This window comes from Tiliqua scincoides, unplaced genomic scaffold (assembly GCF_035046505.1).
Source record: "Tiliqua scincoides isolate rTilSci1 unplaced genomic scaffold, rTilSci1.hap2 HAP2_SCAFFOLD_70, whole genome shotgun sequence".
Lineage (NCBI taxonomy): Eukaryota > Metazoa > Chordata > Lepidosauria > Squamata > Scincidae > Tiliqua > Tiliqua scincoides.
Window position 1 is genome coordinate 41,911 of NW_027101652.1, and position 14,029 is coordinate 55,939.

Here is a 14,029-nt window from a genome sequence, read left to right on the forward strand (position 1 = left end):
AAATGAAGCCACGTGGCCGTGTTTACTCGCGAGTAGGCGGACTTGCCTTAGTCGAGGCAGGCTGAGAGGCTCCAAAGATGTCAGAATGGTCCTCATCAAATGAGTGCAGCCCCCAAAAACACCGGAGAAGGAGTTTCCTCCCTCCCAGCTGCCTCCCTCCCAGTCTATGGAGACCTAAGGAAAGCAAAGCAGCCTCACAGTCGCAATTACTCACAAGTAGGCAGACGTGCCTTGGCTGGTGGTCCTGCCAGGCAATGGGGAATGTGAGGACACAAGAAGGGTCCTGATCTGATGGAGTTGCTCCAGAAGGCAGCCTCACCCCACCCCCCACCTCCCAAAAAAAGAACAAAAAAGAGGTAAGGGAAAGGTTTTCTATTTTGCACTTGTGAAGCCAGGTGGGTCAGGGGGCTGCCTCTGTCACTGGCAGAGTTTCTGGAAGAAAAATCCATTGCAGGTTACAAGCCATGATGTGAATGCGCAACCTCCTGATTTTAGAAATGGGCCATGTCAGAATGCCAGATGCAAGGGAGGGCACCAGGATGAGGCACCAGGATGAGGTCACCAGGTGTGCTCCTGGGGGCATTTGGTGGGCTGCTCTGAGATACAGGAAGCTGGACTAGATAGGCCTATGGCCTGGTCCAGTGGGCTGTTCTTATGGGGGCGGCAGGCTTCTGTTCACACCTCTCCCCAATCTCACCCAAAGAGAACAGCACCATTGATGGACATGCTCTAGTATAAGCCACTAGTTTTCAAGTTGTGGTATTGGGAAAAGTTTTCAGTTATCATTAATCACTCCTTGGATTAACCTCATTGCTTATGATACTGCCCCTGTGCAAAGGTGGCTCAGAACACCTCCGTTTTGCTCTGGAGGCCTGGAAGGAAAAGGGGGAGGGACTGTTTTTAGGGCATGTTCAGGTGCCTGCAAAACCTAGTGCTTTGCACCCCCTCTTGCTGTGCCACTGAGAGTATTTTATGTAAACCTCCAGAGGTTTGGGTGTTGCAGATGCTCCCATCTGTGAGTTGGGATGCGGACGGAAAGGAAAGGCACATTTGGCTTGCAGCCACAAGAAGGGCAGGCCAGGAGATGGATGTGTATGAACCAGTCTCTCCTCAGCATGACATCTACAATATAACCACCGGATCATGTTGTCAGAACAATGTTTGATTTCACACCTTGATGAAGTGATGGGTAGACCCCTAAGAACGTAGCCCCTCTGCAAGATTCCGGAATCCAAAAAGATGGGATATTGCCTTTTGAATAGGCTTTGATGGTCTATTTTATAGCTTTATTTGTATTTGATTCTTTATGTATCTTAATTGTTGTTAGCTGCCTTGGGTGCCCTCTGGGGAGAAAACTGGGGCACAAAACTAATAGATAAATAATTATAACAAATTATAAATAAACTTTATTTATTTGTTTATTTGTTATAAATAACACAGCAGCAGGCCTGAAATCCCATGCATCGAGTCCATGTATAATATAATATAATATACAGTATTTATATACCGCCTTTCTTGGTCTTTATTCAAGACTTTATTCAAGGCGGTTTACACAGGCAGGCTTATTAAATCCACACAGGGATTTTTACAAATTGAAAGAAGGTTCTCTCTTTCAAGAACCACCACATTCAAGCTGTTACACTCCGATCTGGTTTAACATTCTGGCCTCCATCCTCCCACGCTCCGAGCAGATGGAACAGCTCAGCTGCAGCTTACCAGCTGCTTCAAGGTCGCACGGTGCCGGTGGCCTCGAACTGGCGACCTTGTGGATGTTAATCTTCAGGCAAATGGAGGCTCTACCCTCTAGACCAGACCTCCTGCCCACATGTATCACTGTGTTGTGTATTAACAACAGAACACAACAACAGAGATGGACATTTTTAAAAAAATGTTTATGCATTTTTTTATACAACATCTACTCACAGTATACAACATTTACTCACACAACTTGGCCCTAAACGTCAGTGGTTTCCAGTTAGGAAGGAAGAGAAAAAGGAAATCCTTAAAAGAGATGAGTAATGACACAAATGAAGAAGCAGTGAAGGCCCAGGATGGGGACAGGGACGATGGGGAGAGGGCTGAGGCAGGGAAGTACGAACTTTTGAGCTGTGGCGAAGACTTTGCTCTTTGAGGCTGAAGTTGAGCTTCAGAGGAGCGAGCCCTGTGGGGGACCATGGAAATACTTCCTTCTTTTGCAGTGCGGGAATCTTGCCTCTCTCATTGTGAGGTTCAGCTAGTTGTTCAACCAACCACTGAGAAATGAGGCAGCCTCTCGCTGCAAGGACCGAGGAAAGGTCTGGGGAGGGGCTGTAATTTAGTGGTACTGTACATGGAACATGGCAGGTTCTGTCCCCGTCAGTGGCAGTGAAAAGGTGCTGTTAGCAGGTTTTGGGGAAACCTCTGCACGGCCCCCTGAAGAGCTATTGCCAGTCCGAGTTGACTCCACATGGGGCAGGTTCCCATGTTCTGCAAAGGGTGCAGCTTGGAATATATTTTGATCTGAGAACCTTTGTCAAAAAAAGCAAATGACAAGCGCTGCCTTCTTTCTGTATACAGAGAACGAACCTGGAGACGAAGCTGATCCCATCCAACCGAAGGCATTTGTTTATTGCTACGGAGGTCGGGGATACTGCTGGCAACGTCCCTCTCCATGCAGCTCGGGCCTGGTGTGGAAGGAGCATCTCAACAACTGCCCTAATAAGCAGGCCCACAAGTGCTGTGTTCCATGAAGAGCTGGGCGAGGCACTGAAAAGCCCTTACACGGAATGGTCTTCCTCCTAATCACCAAGAAATCTTTGCTCCACTCCTCTCAATAAATTGCCTTCTCATCTCCATTTGCGGGCTTAAGAGTCCTCATTTACTTCATGTTTTCTGCTGGCATTCGTGGAGGTTTAGAGGTGGGCACTTGAAACCCTGGCATTTCTCTCCCACACTCTTCCCTCACATGGGCAGGCTCTCCATAAGTCAGTTTTCAAAACCATTCCCTTCAAAGGCCCTAAAACTCCACCAGCCCAAATTTCCTTTGACAGCCCAGGATGAAAATTCAGAGGGTGCCACTGAGTTGGTTAGTCATGAGTTGGTTAGTCATGAGAGAGAGGGAACATCCTCAGGCCTGGGTGTAGCTCAGTGGCAGAGCTCAGGCCCAGCATACACGGGGTCCCTGGCAGCATCTCCAGTTAGAGCTGGGAAAGCCTGATTGCCTGGGGATTTTCTGCAAGACAGACTCAAGAATAAGGAGGTAGATAGCGGTCTGAGTCAGCGCCAGGCAGAGTCTTGTGTCCCAAACTTAGTTATCATCCTGGCTCAGGTGCCACATCCCTGGAGCACAAGACTCTGTTGGCCACCACCACCAGCCAGGTTCCTCTAAGAAGCTCGGGGCACAAAGGTGGGTGTTCATCTGCCCCCTCCTGCATAGTGTACTCAGTGCACTACCCCTGGATGTGAAGATTCCACTGAGCATAAGAGGTGACCCACTGATGTGATGAATCCTTTGCTGTTGCTTGAAAGCTGAGCTTGGAAACACTGTGCAAGTACAATTCCTCTGCCCACCTCTTAACCCCACTAGTCACATCTTGCCATGGTGAATGAAGTAAGCCAGGTAGAGACTTATGGCGCAATCCTAAGGGGTGCGCACTGGCTCACTGCTGGCGTGCACTGTCGCAAATGTGCTGCAAGGCACGTTTGCTGTCCCTAGTGCCAGTGGGACACTGGCGCTGACCAGCCCTGGGCTAGCGCCGGTGGAGCACCGGGGCTCCACTTCCTGGCGGCCATGTGAACCGCCAAGCAGTGGAAAGGTAGGTGGGGGCCTGGGGGGAGACGGCGAGGAGGCGTTCTGAGGTGGGGGAAGGCAGAGGGAAGGCAGGAGAAGGTGAGGCGGAGGCATGCCAGGGGAGGGAGCGGGTCAGGAGGGAAGCAAGATTGGTGGAGCAAATCCTGGGCCTCCGTTTTGGGCCACTGGCTTAGCTGAAAACTGTCCCAATGTGCTGTGGAACTGGGTGTGTTGCAAAGCCTGCCTGCCTGCCTAGGGTCGCAGCATGTCATATCCACTGGGCCACTGTTGGAACAGGATGCTGGACTAGATGCACTTTGGGGAAAAAATAAAAACTTCACATATAGGCTGATGGGTTCTGAGCTGCCTGTGACAGATCCGGAGAGAGATCTTGGGGTGGTGGTGGTCAAAGAAAGTGTCGACCCAATGTGCAGCGGCAGTGAAGAAGGCCAATTCTATGCTTGGCATCATTAGAAAAGGTATTGAGAACAAAACGGCTAGTATTATAATGCCGTTGTACAAATCTATGGTAAGGCCACACCTGGAGTATTGTGTCCAGTTCTGTTTGCCGCGTCTCAAAAAAGACATAGTGAAAATGGAAAAGGTGCAAAATAGGGCTACTAAGATCCGTTAGGCTATGTGTGTCTACTCATAAGAACGTAAGAACAGCCCCACTGGATCAGGCCATAGGCCCATCTAGTCCAGCTTCCTGTATCTCACAGCGGCCCACCAAATGCCCCAGGGAGCACACCAGATAACAAGAGACCTCACCCTGGTGCCCTCCCTTGCATCTGGCATTCTGACATAGCCCATTTCTAAAATCAGGAGGTTGCACATACACATCATGGCTTGTAACCCGTAATGGATTTTTCCTCCCGTAATGGATTTTTCCTCCAGAAACTTGTCCAATCCCCTTTTAAAGGCATCCAGGCCAGATGCCATCAATAATATAATATATAATAATATACAGTATTTATATACCGCCTTTCTTGGTCTTTATTCAAGACTTTATTCAAGGCGGTTTACACAGGCAGGCTTATTAAATCCACGCAGGGATTTTTACAAATTGAAAGAAGGTTCTTTCTTTCAAGAACAACTACATTCAAGATGTTACACTCCAATCTGGTTTAACATTCTGGCCTCCATCCTCCCACGCTCCGAGCAGATGGAACAGCTCAGCTGCAGCTTGCCAGCTGCTTCAAGGTCGCACGGTGCCGATGGCCTCGAACTGGCAACCTTGTGGATGTTAATCTTCAGGCAAATGGAGGCTCTACCCTCTAGACCAGACCTCCTGCCCTGGAGGAGACCTCCTGCCTCCTGCACAATACATCCTGTGGCAAGGAGTTCCATAGACCAACCACACGCTGAGTAAAGAAATATTTTCTTTTGCCTGTCCTAACTCTCCCAACACTCAATTTTAGTGGCTGTCCCCTGGTTCTGGTGTTATATGAGAGTGTAAAGAGCATCTCCCTATCCACTCTGTCCATCCCCTGCATAATTTTGTATGTCTCAATCATGTCCCCCCTCAGGCGCCTCTTTTCTAGGCTGAAGAGGCCCAAACGCCTTTCCTCATAAGGAAGGTGCCCCAGCCCAGTAATCATCTTAGTCGCTCTCTTTTGCACCCCGCAAGCTACACCACTGGTGGGATGCCAATCCTCTTCCTGATTCACAGAGAGCAGTTGGAAACAGGATAACAGAAGCCATTCCTACCTCCTCCTGCACAGCACTGGAGAAATTGGCTACTTCCCCTTCTTACTTGCTACACAAGCAGAGAGAGAAAGAGAAGCAGATGAGACAGCAACCAGGGGCAGCAAGAGTCAGGCAGTAGCAGGTTACAGGGAGCTTCTCCCCCCCCACCACCAATGTGGGCCCTTATCTGCCCACCAGGCAATGATGGCAGGTGGACCGGCTTCATGGGTGGGCCACTCCCGATCAGTGGGACGTCCTTGGTTGGGGAGCCAATTCTGAATTTTGCTGCTGGGAAGTAAGAGGCACTTCTTGTTCCAGAAATGTTCCTCATAGCAAATATGGCTGTACATCAAGAAATTGCTTGCCACAGGCTAAGGCCCGTCCATGAGTGGATCCGCCTGGGGAAGGAAGGTTGCCAGTGCCAGGGGAAGGCTGGAGCTCTTCTTCCTTCATGAGGAAGAGGTCCAAGCCCTGCAAGCATTTGAACAGCTCTTCAGACACATGTGCTCAGAACAGTGAATGCAGTATTATTATTTTACTATTATTATTTTATTGATTTATATCCCGCCTTTTTGCCCCATGGGCACACAAGGCAGCCTACAACAATTAAAAATACACAATTAACAATTAAAAACAATAATTAAAAATCTAAAACAAACCCCGTGGATTCTAATATAGAAGAAGGAAAGCCAGCCAGCCTGTCAACAGTTAAAAGCTTTTGAAATAAAAAGGTCTTCAGTCCATGCCAAAATGTTAACAATGAGGGAGCAGTTCTCAATTCTAAGGGGAGGGTATTCCACAGTTCGGGGGCCACCAGCGAGAAGGCCTTCTTCCTGGCTGCCGCCCCCTCACATCTCTTGGTGGCAGCACAGTCAAAAGGGCCCCCCCAGATGATCTAAGAGTATGGGCAGGATTGTAGAGAAGGAGGCGGTCCCTCAAATACCCCGGCCCCAAGCCGTAAAGGGCTTTAAAAGTCAAAACTAGCACCTTGAATTGGGCCCGGAACAGAACTGGCAGCCAGTGTAGCCGCCGAAGCAACGGCCCAACAGAGTCAAACCAACGTGCCCCAGCAGCCGCGTTCTGTACTAGTTGTAATTTCCGGACCGTCTTCAAAGGCAGCCCCACGTAGAGCGCATTAATAATAATAATATAATATACAGTATTTATATACCGCCTTTCTTGGTCTTTATTCAAGACTTTATTCACGGCGGTTTACACAGGCAGGCTTATTAAATCCACGCAGGGATTTTTACAAATTGAAAGAAGGTTCTCTCTTTCAAGAACCACCACATTCAAGGTGTTACACTCCGATCTGGTTTAACATTCTGGCCTCCATCCTCCACGCTCCGAGCAGATGGAACAGCTCAGCTGCAGCTTGCCAGCTGCTTCAAGGTCGCACGGCGCCGGTAGTCTCGAACTGGCGACCTTGTGGATGTTAATCTTCAGGCAAATGGAGGCTCTACCCTCTAGACCAGACCTCCTGCATTGCAATAATCTAATCTAGATGTCACTAGGGCATGGGTTACTGTGGCCAGGTCCACGCAGCTCATTTACGATCGCAGCTGGCGAATCAGCCGAATGAGCAAAAGCTCCCCTGGCCACCGCCGCCACCTGGTCCTCCAGGTGCAGCTGTGGATCCAGGGGAACCCCCAAGCTGCAACCTGCTCCTTCAGAGGGAGTGCAACCCCATTCAGAGCAGGACGATAGTCCTGTACCCGAGCTGTGGATTTCCGAACCAAAAGCACCTCTGTCTTATCTGGATTTAATTTCAGCTTGTTCGCCCACATCCAGCCCCTAACCGCCTCCAGACAGCAATCCAGGACTCCAACTGCCTCCTCAGAATCAGGGGGAAAGGAGAGCTAAAGCTGGGTGTCATCAGCATACTGATGGCAACCCACTCCAAACCCCCGGATGACCTCTCCCAGCGGCTTCATGTAGATGTTAAAGAGCATGGGGGATAAGATGGAACCCTGCGGCACTCCAAACCTAAGAGGTCGGGGTGCTGAACAGGCGTCCCCCAGCACCACCTTCTGGGATCTGTCAGCCAGGAAGGAGTGGAACCACTTCAAAACAGTGCCTCCAAGCTCCAACCCGGCCAGCCGACCCAGAAGGACACCATGGTCGATGGTGTCAAAAGCCGCCGAGAGGTCCAGCAGGACTAACAGGGTTGCACTCCCCCTGTCCATTCCCCGGCGAAGGTCATCCACCAAGGCGACCAAGGCTGGCTCCGTCCCGAACCCTGGCCTGAAGCCAGACTGGAATGGGTCCAGATAATCCGTTTCCTCCAGTACACTCTGAAGCTGGGACGCCACCACCCGCTCAATCACCTTGCCCAGGAATGGGATATTTGAGACTGGCCGAAAGTTGTTTAAATTAGTGGGATCCAGGGAGGGCTTCTTCAGGAGGGGGCGAACCATCGCCTGCTTCAAGGCAGGCGGGAGCACCCCCTCCTTCAGAGATGAGTTCACCACCTTCCCCGTCCACTCAGCCAGCCCTTCCCAGGCAGCCCCAATTAGCCATGCTGGGCAAGGGTCAAGCAGGCAGGCAGCAGGTCTCACACTCCAGAGAATCCTGTCCACATCCTCAGGCTCTACAAGCTGAAAAGAATCCCAAATAGTAGGATAGGTTCCCCGGGGACATCACTAGATACGCCCACAGAGGCGTATCCAAGTCATGCCGAATCTGATCAACCTTCTCTGCAAAGTGTTTTGCCAATTCGTCACAGCGAGCCTCTGTGTGCTCCTCCCCACCAGTAGGGGGGGCCAGATGTAAAAGGCTATGGACCACACGAAAGAGCTCAGCTGGATGGTTCTCTGCAGATGCAATGGAGGCAGAAAAGTATGCCCTTTTAGCTGCCACCACCGCCTTAGAATAAGCTCTTAACTGGGCCCTACCCCATGTACAGTCAGATTCGGTACGAGTCTTTCGCCACTGACGCTCTAGACGTCTGCCCTGCTGCTTCATCATCCGCAGCTCCTCAGAAAACCAAGGAGCCACTCTGCGACTGGGCAGAGGACGCTCGGGAGCGATCTCATCCAGGGCCCTGGCCATCTCCATATTCCAGGGATCGACCAGAGCGCCGGGTGGGTCTCCAGCTCTGGCAACAGGAAAATCCACCAGAGCCCTCAGGAATCCATTTGGAGCCATCAGCCTCCGAGGGCAGATCATAGGATGTGATCCCCCGCCATTGCGGAGGTGAGAGGCCGCAACAAGCCTAAATCCCACCAGAAAGTGATCTGTCCATGACAAAGGAGTGATCTTAATATCCTCCACCTCCAGATCACCATCAGCCTGCCCAGCAGTAAACACCAGGTCCAGCGTATGTCCCGCATCATGCCTGTCCCGTCACTTCCAGCGGATCTGTGGCAGCCTTCAGTGTCAAACAGCAGGATGGATCCATCCCTGCCAGTGGATCTGCATGCAAGGAAAGTCTCCAAAGACTCCAGTCTGGAGAACTGCTCTGGAAGGACTTCAGGTGTTCCTAACAAAATCAGGAACCACATGCAAGTGATCTGATTAGCGAGCATGACCTAGCATATTTCAGAGTTAGATCATTGGCCACAAGTCCCATGAGGTATAGTCCTATTCCTATACAATGGGGCAAGGTTTTCCATACAGTGTGCATAAGAACAGAAGAAGAGCCTCGCTGGATCAGGCCAAAGGACCATTAGTCCAGCTTCCTGTATCTCACAGTGGCCCACCAGGTGCCCCAGGGAGCACACAAGACAACAAGAGACCAGCATGCTGGTGTCCCCCTTGCATCTGGCATTCTGGAATGCGTCCAGCATCTGTCCTGCCACAGGGCTGAGGATTCATCTGCCATCTCAGGTTGGGTAAAGTGTATTCTTAGAGTGTAGTCTAGTGTAGCGAGGTAGTTAGGTTCTTTATTTTGTGCTGCTTATTACGATTATGTGTTTACCAATACATAATTGAGGTTTTCTCCCTTGGAGGGCTCTGTCAGCACATGGGACGGGGCGGGGAAATGTCCCCACTACTAACTGTAGACTAACTAATAAAATATCTTTTGTGAGTTGGCTGGAGTCCGTGTGATTCCTTGACCAGGGAACAAGGGGCTACCTCAAGGGACCCATGAATTGGGAAACTGCTTGGTATTCGAAAAGATTTGTGTTTAGTTTGTCCCCCCCACCCCACAATCATCTGTCAGCACCTGAACTCTGGCGTGTGGAGCACCTGAAGGGCAGAACGAGCCTTGTACGTGGGGAAGGGGCTGCGTTAAGTGCAACCCGAGGCTTGGCTTACCCTGGAAGTCTGAACCCTGAGGGTGACCATCGTGACGCCTTGTCTCTACCAGGTCCTCTTCTCCTGTCTGTCTTCATCTCCTCCAAGTTTTCCTCTTGCCCTTCTACACGCCGCTCCTGCATTCTCTCCCTCGTCCCCATTAGTGTAGCTAAAGGGGGGCAGTGTGTGCCAGGCCCTGGGTACCAAGCCTGAGAGGGTGTCAAGCCGGTGGTACCTTAAAAGCAATTGTGTCCCCACTGACCTCAGAGAGGGCCTTCTGGAGGCCTCCGAAAGACATTTCTGGTTTTTGCTGGCTTCTTTATCTTGTACATCATCAAGCTGACTGCAACCATCAGTGATGGTTCGCTCTATTTCTCCCCAACGGTGTATATACACAACATTAATTTGTATCACTTTGACAATACATTTCAGGTACTAGAGTTTCTCATCATGTGGCATCCTTGGGAAGCCAAACTTTCCATTAGGCATAGAATGTTCCATGTACGAGGTCTCATTTCTGGTGAGCCCAAGAATAAATGCTACCATTTCAGTGTTTTGCTCAGAGGTTTATTCCACTGATTAGGACTTGTCAGGATCACAATCCCAGGAGTTCTGGAAGGCTTTCTTGTTGCCCCGCAGGCAGCCAAATTACTTCCAGCCATATCTGAAAGGGCAGAAGGAATGGAGTGGTCAGGGCCGATCCATCTATGAGACCGACTGAGGTTGCAGAATGGAACACCCACCCTGTCCACCTGGGTGTCTCAACTTCTCCTCCTCCTCCTGCTCTCTGAATTGGAAAAAGAAGTGGGGAGATGCGAAAGCATGAGGTCAGCTGAGCCTCTGGTGGGCCTCTGTATGTGGCTGGGAAGTTGCTTTCAGCCTGAGGAAACGGAAAGGCAGCAAGCAAAACACCACCATTCCCACGTCCAGCTGCTGGTGCCTAGGAAAGTGGACTGCCCCCCCCCTCAAACATATTCATACCAACAGCTGTGAATTACAGGAGGAGAAGCAAGCTGCTGACTTTTTATTTTAAAGACTGTGAGCCCCTTGGGGACAGGGTTGGAGAGCTTGACTTGAGTCAAATCACGAATCTCTGCCCCCTGTGGCTCAACTCAAAAGGAGTCATAACGGGAGCACTTTCCGAGTCGTCCTGAGTGTTTTCATGACTCAAAAAGACTTGGGTCCTGAGTTGTTCCCTTTAAAAAACCCAGCCATGGGAAACAATGGGGCTGCTGCCGAGCCGTGTGTCTGTGTCTGTGTCTGTGTCTGTGTCTGTGTCTGTGTCTGTGTCTGTGTCTGTGTGTGTGTTCTCTTTAACCACTTCCCTGCTGTTCCAATCCCATCAGTTCAATTTGGTGGGAGCATTTGGGACAGACTTCGGGGGATTGGGGACAGAAGCGGCAAGAGGGAGGAGGGTCATGTGCAGCAGCTGCGAGGCTTACCAGGATGACCCAATCCTTGGCAGCTCTACTCAGAAGTAGTCCCACTGCAGTCAGTCATTCAACGAGGCTTCCTCCTCCCAAGTAACCCTCCTACCAGTAGGGTAGCTAAAAGGGGTGCAAAGCACTAAGTTCTGCAGGGAGCCTCACCTCGGCTTGCAAAGCATTTTGTGTTGCATGGAACCTCACCGCAGGCGTGCAAATGGCCCCATCCCCTGCAGAGCCGGGATGGCAGGGGAGGCAGAACTGCCCTGTCAGTGTCAGTGGAAAAACACCACAGATGCCCCACCTGCTTACACCTGAGGAGGCTGTCCTTACACCTGAGAAAGCTGGTGCAAGGAGAGCCTCCTCAGGGGTAAGAAGAGCCTCCTTAGGTGGAAGCAGGTGGAGCAGCTGTGGTGTTTGTCCACTGACACTGACAGGGCAGTTCTGTCCCACCTGCCATGCTGAAGGGGAGGGAGCTGCTTGTATGTCTGCGGTGAGGCTTGTGCAACACATTGTGCTTTGCAAGCCAAGGTGAGGCTCCCTGCAAAACTTGGTGCTTTGCACCCTCTCTAGCTATGCTACTGGAGACATGTGGTTGGGAAGTGAGATTGCTACAAACCACATTAATAATAATAATAATAATAATAATAATAATAATAATAATAATAAAAAAACTTTATTTTTATCCCGCCCTTCTCCCCAGAGGGACCCAGGGCGGCTAACAACATATAAAACAGATTAAAACATAATTTCACAAACAGATAAAAACATATTAAAAAACACATTAGCAGAACCCATAAAAACAGTAGTCAGAAGAGTCAGAATAAAAGAGCATAAAACAGCAGTTCTTAGAGGAATCGGGCCTGTAAAAAAGCAACTAAAAGATATATAAAAGATGTTAAAAAGGCCATAACGTCAGAAGGCTTGGTTAAACAACAAGGTCTTCAGGCCTCGCCGAAAGGTCTCAAGAGAGGGAGCCATTCTCAAGTCAAGGGGAAGGGAGTTCCACAACGTTGGTGCCACTACTGAGAAGGCCCTATTTCTTGCCACCGCCCCATGTACCTCCTTAGGCGGCGGCACTTGTAAAAAGGCCTTCTCTGATGACCTGAGAGGACGAGCCGGATTGTACGGGAGTAGGCGATCTCTAAGATAACCTGGCCCAGAGCAGTATAGGGCTTTAAAGGTCAAAACCAGCACCTTGAATTGGGCCCGGAAACGAATGGGCAGCCAATGTAGCGCCCGGAGAAGCGGGCTGACAGAGTCAAACTGCCTAGCTCCAGTGACCACATGGGCCGCCACATTCTGCACTAATTGCAGTTTCCGAACCATCTTCAGGGGCAGCCCCACATAAAGCGCGTTACAATAATCTAACCTCGATGTCACCGTAGCATGGATCACTGTGGCCAGGTCTGCACGATCCAAGTACGGACGCAGCTTCCCCCTCCCTGGTCTTCTCCAGCCAATTCAAAGGCAAGAACCCCCTTGGCCTCCTCCTTCTGCCCTACCTCAGCCAAAGGAAAAAATCAGACCACCCATCCTTCATCCAATGATCATCAAAGAAAAAGAGAGCCTCCTCCTCCCCCGCCCCCGCTGGAAGCAAATGCAAAAAATTAACCCTTCCCTGCCTCCTGACTGGAACTTCCCTGCTGCTCGCCCGGTCTGAATGATGGCCCCATGAGGTCTTTCACTCTTTGTAAAAAGTAAGCAAGCACACCCAGACACAGACAGACTCCAGGGTGCAATCAGGGAGAATTAGAGCCAAGCGGCCTCAGACTCGAGTCTATGTCAGAGTCATTGGCACAGGTGACTCGAGTCTCCACAAGTCAATGAAAATGCTGATTTTCACAAATCAGACCTGACTCAAGTTCCCATCCCTGGGGACAGGACTACTAATACGTAGCAAAAAACAATTAATAAATACCCTATTTCAGCTTGGGCATCTCCTGACAGGGAAAGGAAAGGTGGGATATAGATGTCTTAAATCAATACATAAAACTAGGCGGGTCACAAAGTGGGCAGGTCTCCTGTTTGCTCTAATGCACCATCATAAATTCATGCAGCAGCAACAAACACGTCTTCTAAGGGACTAGAACATAATTAGAGTTGACACCCACCCGCCCAGTGTTCGTGACACAAAAATGTTTAACGGGCACTTAAAGGTTTTTGAGACAAGTCTTTTTGTGGTGGATTTGAGAGTGTCGGCGTTGGTTCGGGGGTAGGTGGTTCTGACAGCTTAGGAGCGTCTGCACACTCAGGACTCCACCAGTTCCTGCATATCAGTGAAAACAATTGATTATCACAATGATGTCATTTCCTGTTCTCCTTCCTCCAAATGAAAACTTTCTTGGAAAAAGTTTCCCTGAAGCTCCCCACACTCAGAATAAGAGGAGAGCAAAATACATGTGCTTCAATTGAACAGGCTCAGATATTACTGTGGTGACAGGACTACTGTTTTGCTGAAGCACATGTGCAGTGCATCCTGGGAGCCCTTTTAGGTATGACAACTTACTAGGATCCCCTAAGACTTAGAGCCAGAAGCGGTGACATTAAATGTCCCAGATCTCTTTCTGGCTCTCATGCATGGTGCAATCTGAACTATTTGGCTTCCTTTGCCATGCGTGTTTTTTTAAATTTTTTTGTGGGGATGGGGGAGATGGGGCTGTTTGCCTATCCCCAATTGCAAAGGGGCCCCAAGCAGGCCCCAAGAGGATGGTTTTTCCCCCGGCTTTGAGGAGGATGCGTACCTGATTCCTTGCTCCTCCTGCATGCGGAGTCTTGCATGGGCTTGCAGGGCCCACATGCTGGGCTCTGTGGGAGGTGCGATGTGCCCACTTGGTGGAGCCCTGGCACCTGTCGCCTGAAGAGGAATCTCAGCCCAGCCCTTGAGCAAAACAGCCCCTGACTGTTG

The 14,029-nt window shown here is 50.2% G+C and overlaps 1 pseudogene; it reads right to left on the reverse strand.

The window, feature by feature from the left end:
* Nucleotides 1-724: 724 nt before the first annotated feature.
* LOC136636044 (U4 spliceosomal RNA) lies at nt 725-840 on the reverse strand (annotated as a pseudogene).
* Nucleotides 841-14,029: the final 13,189 nt, after the last annotated feature.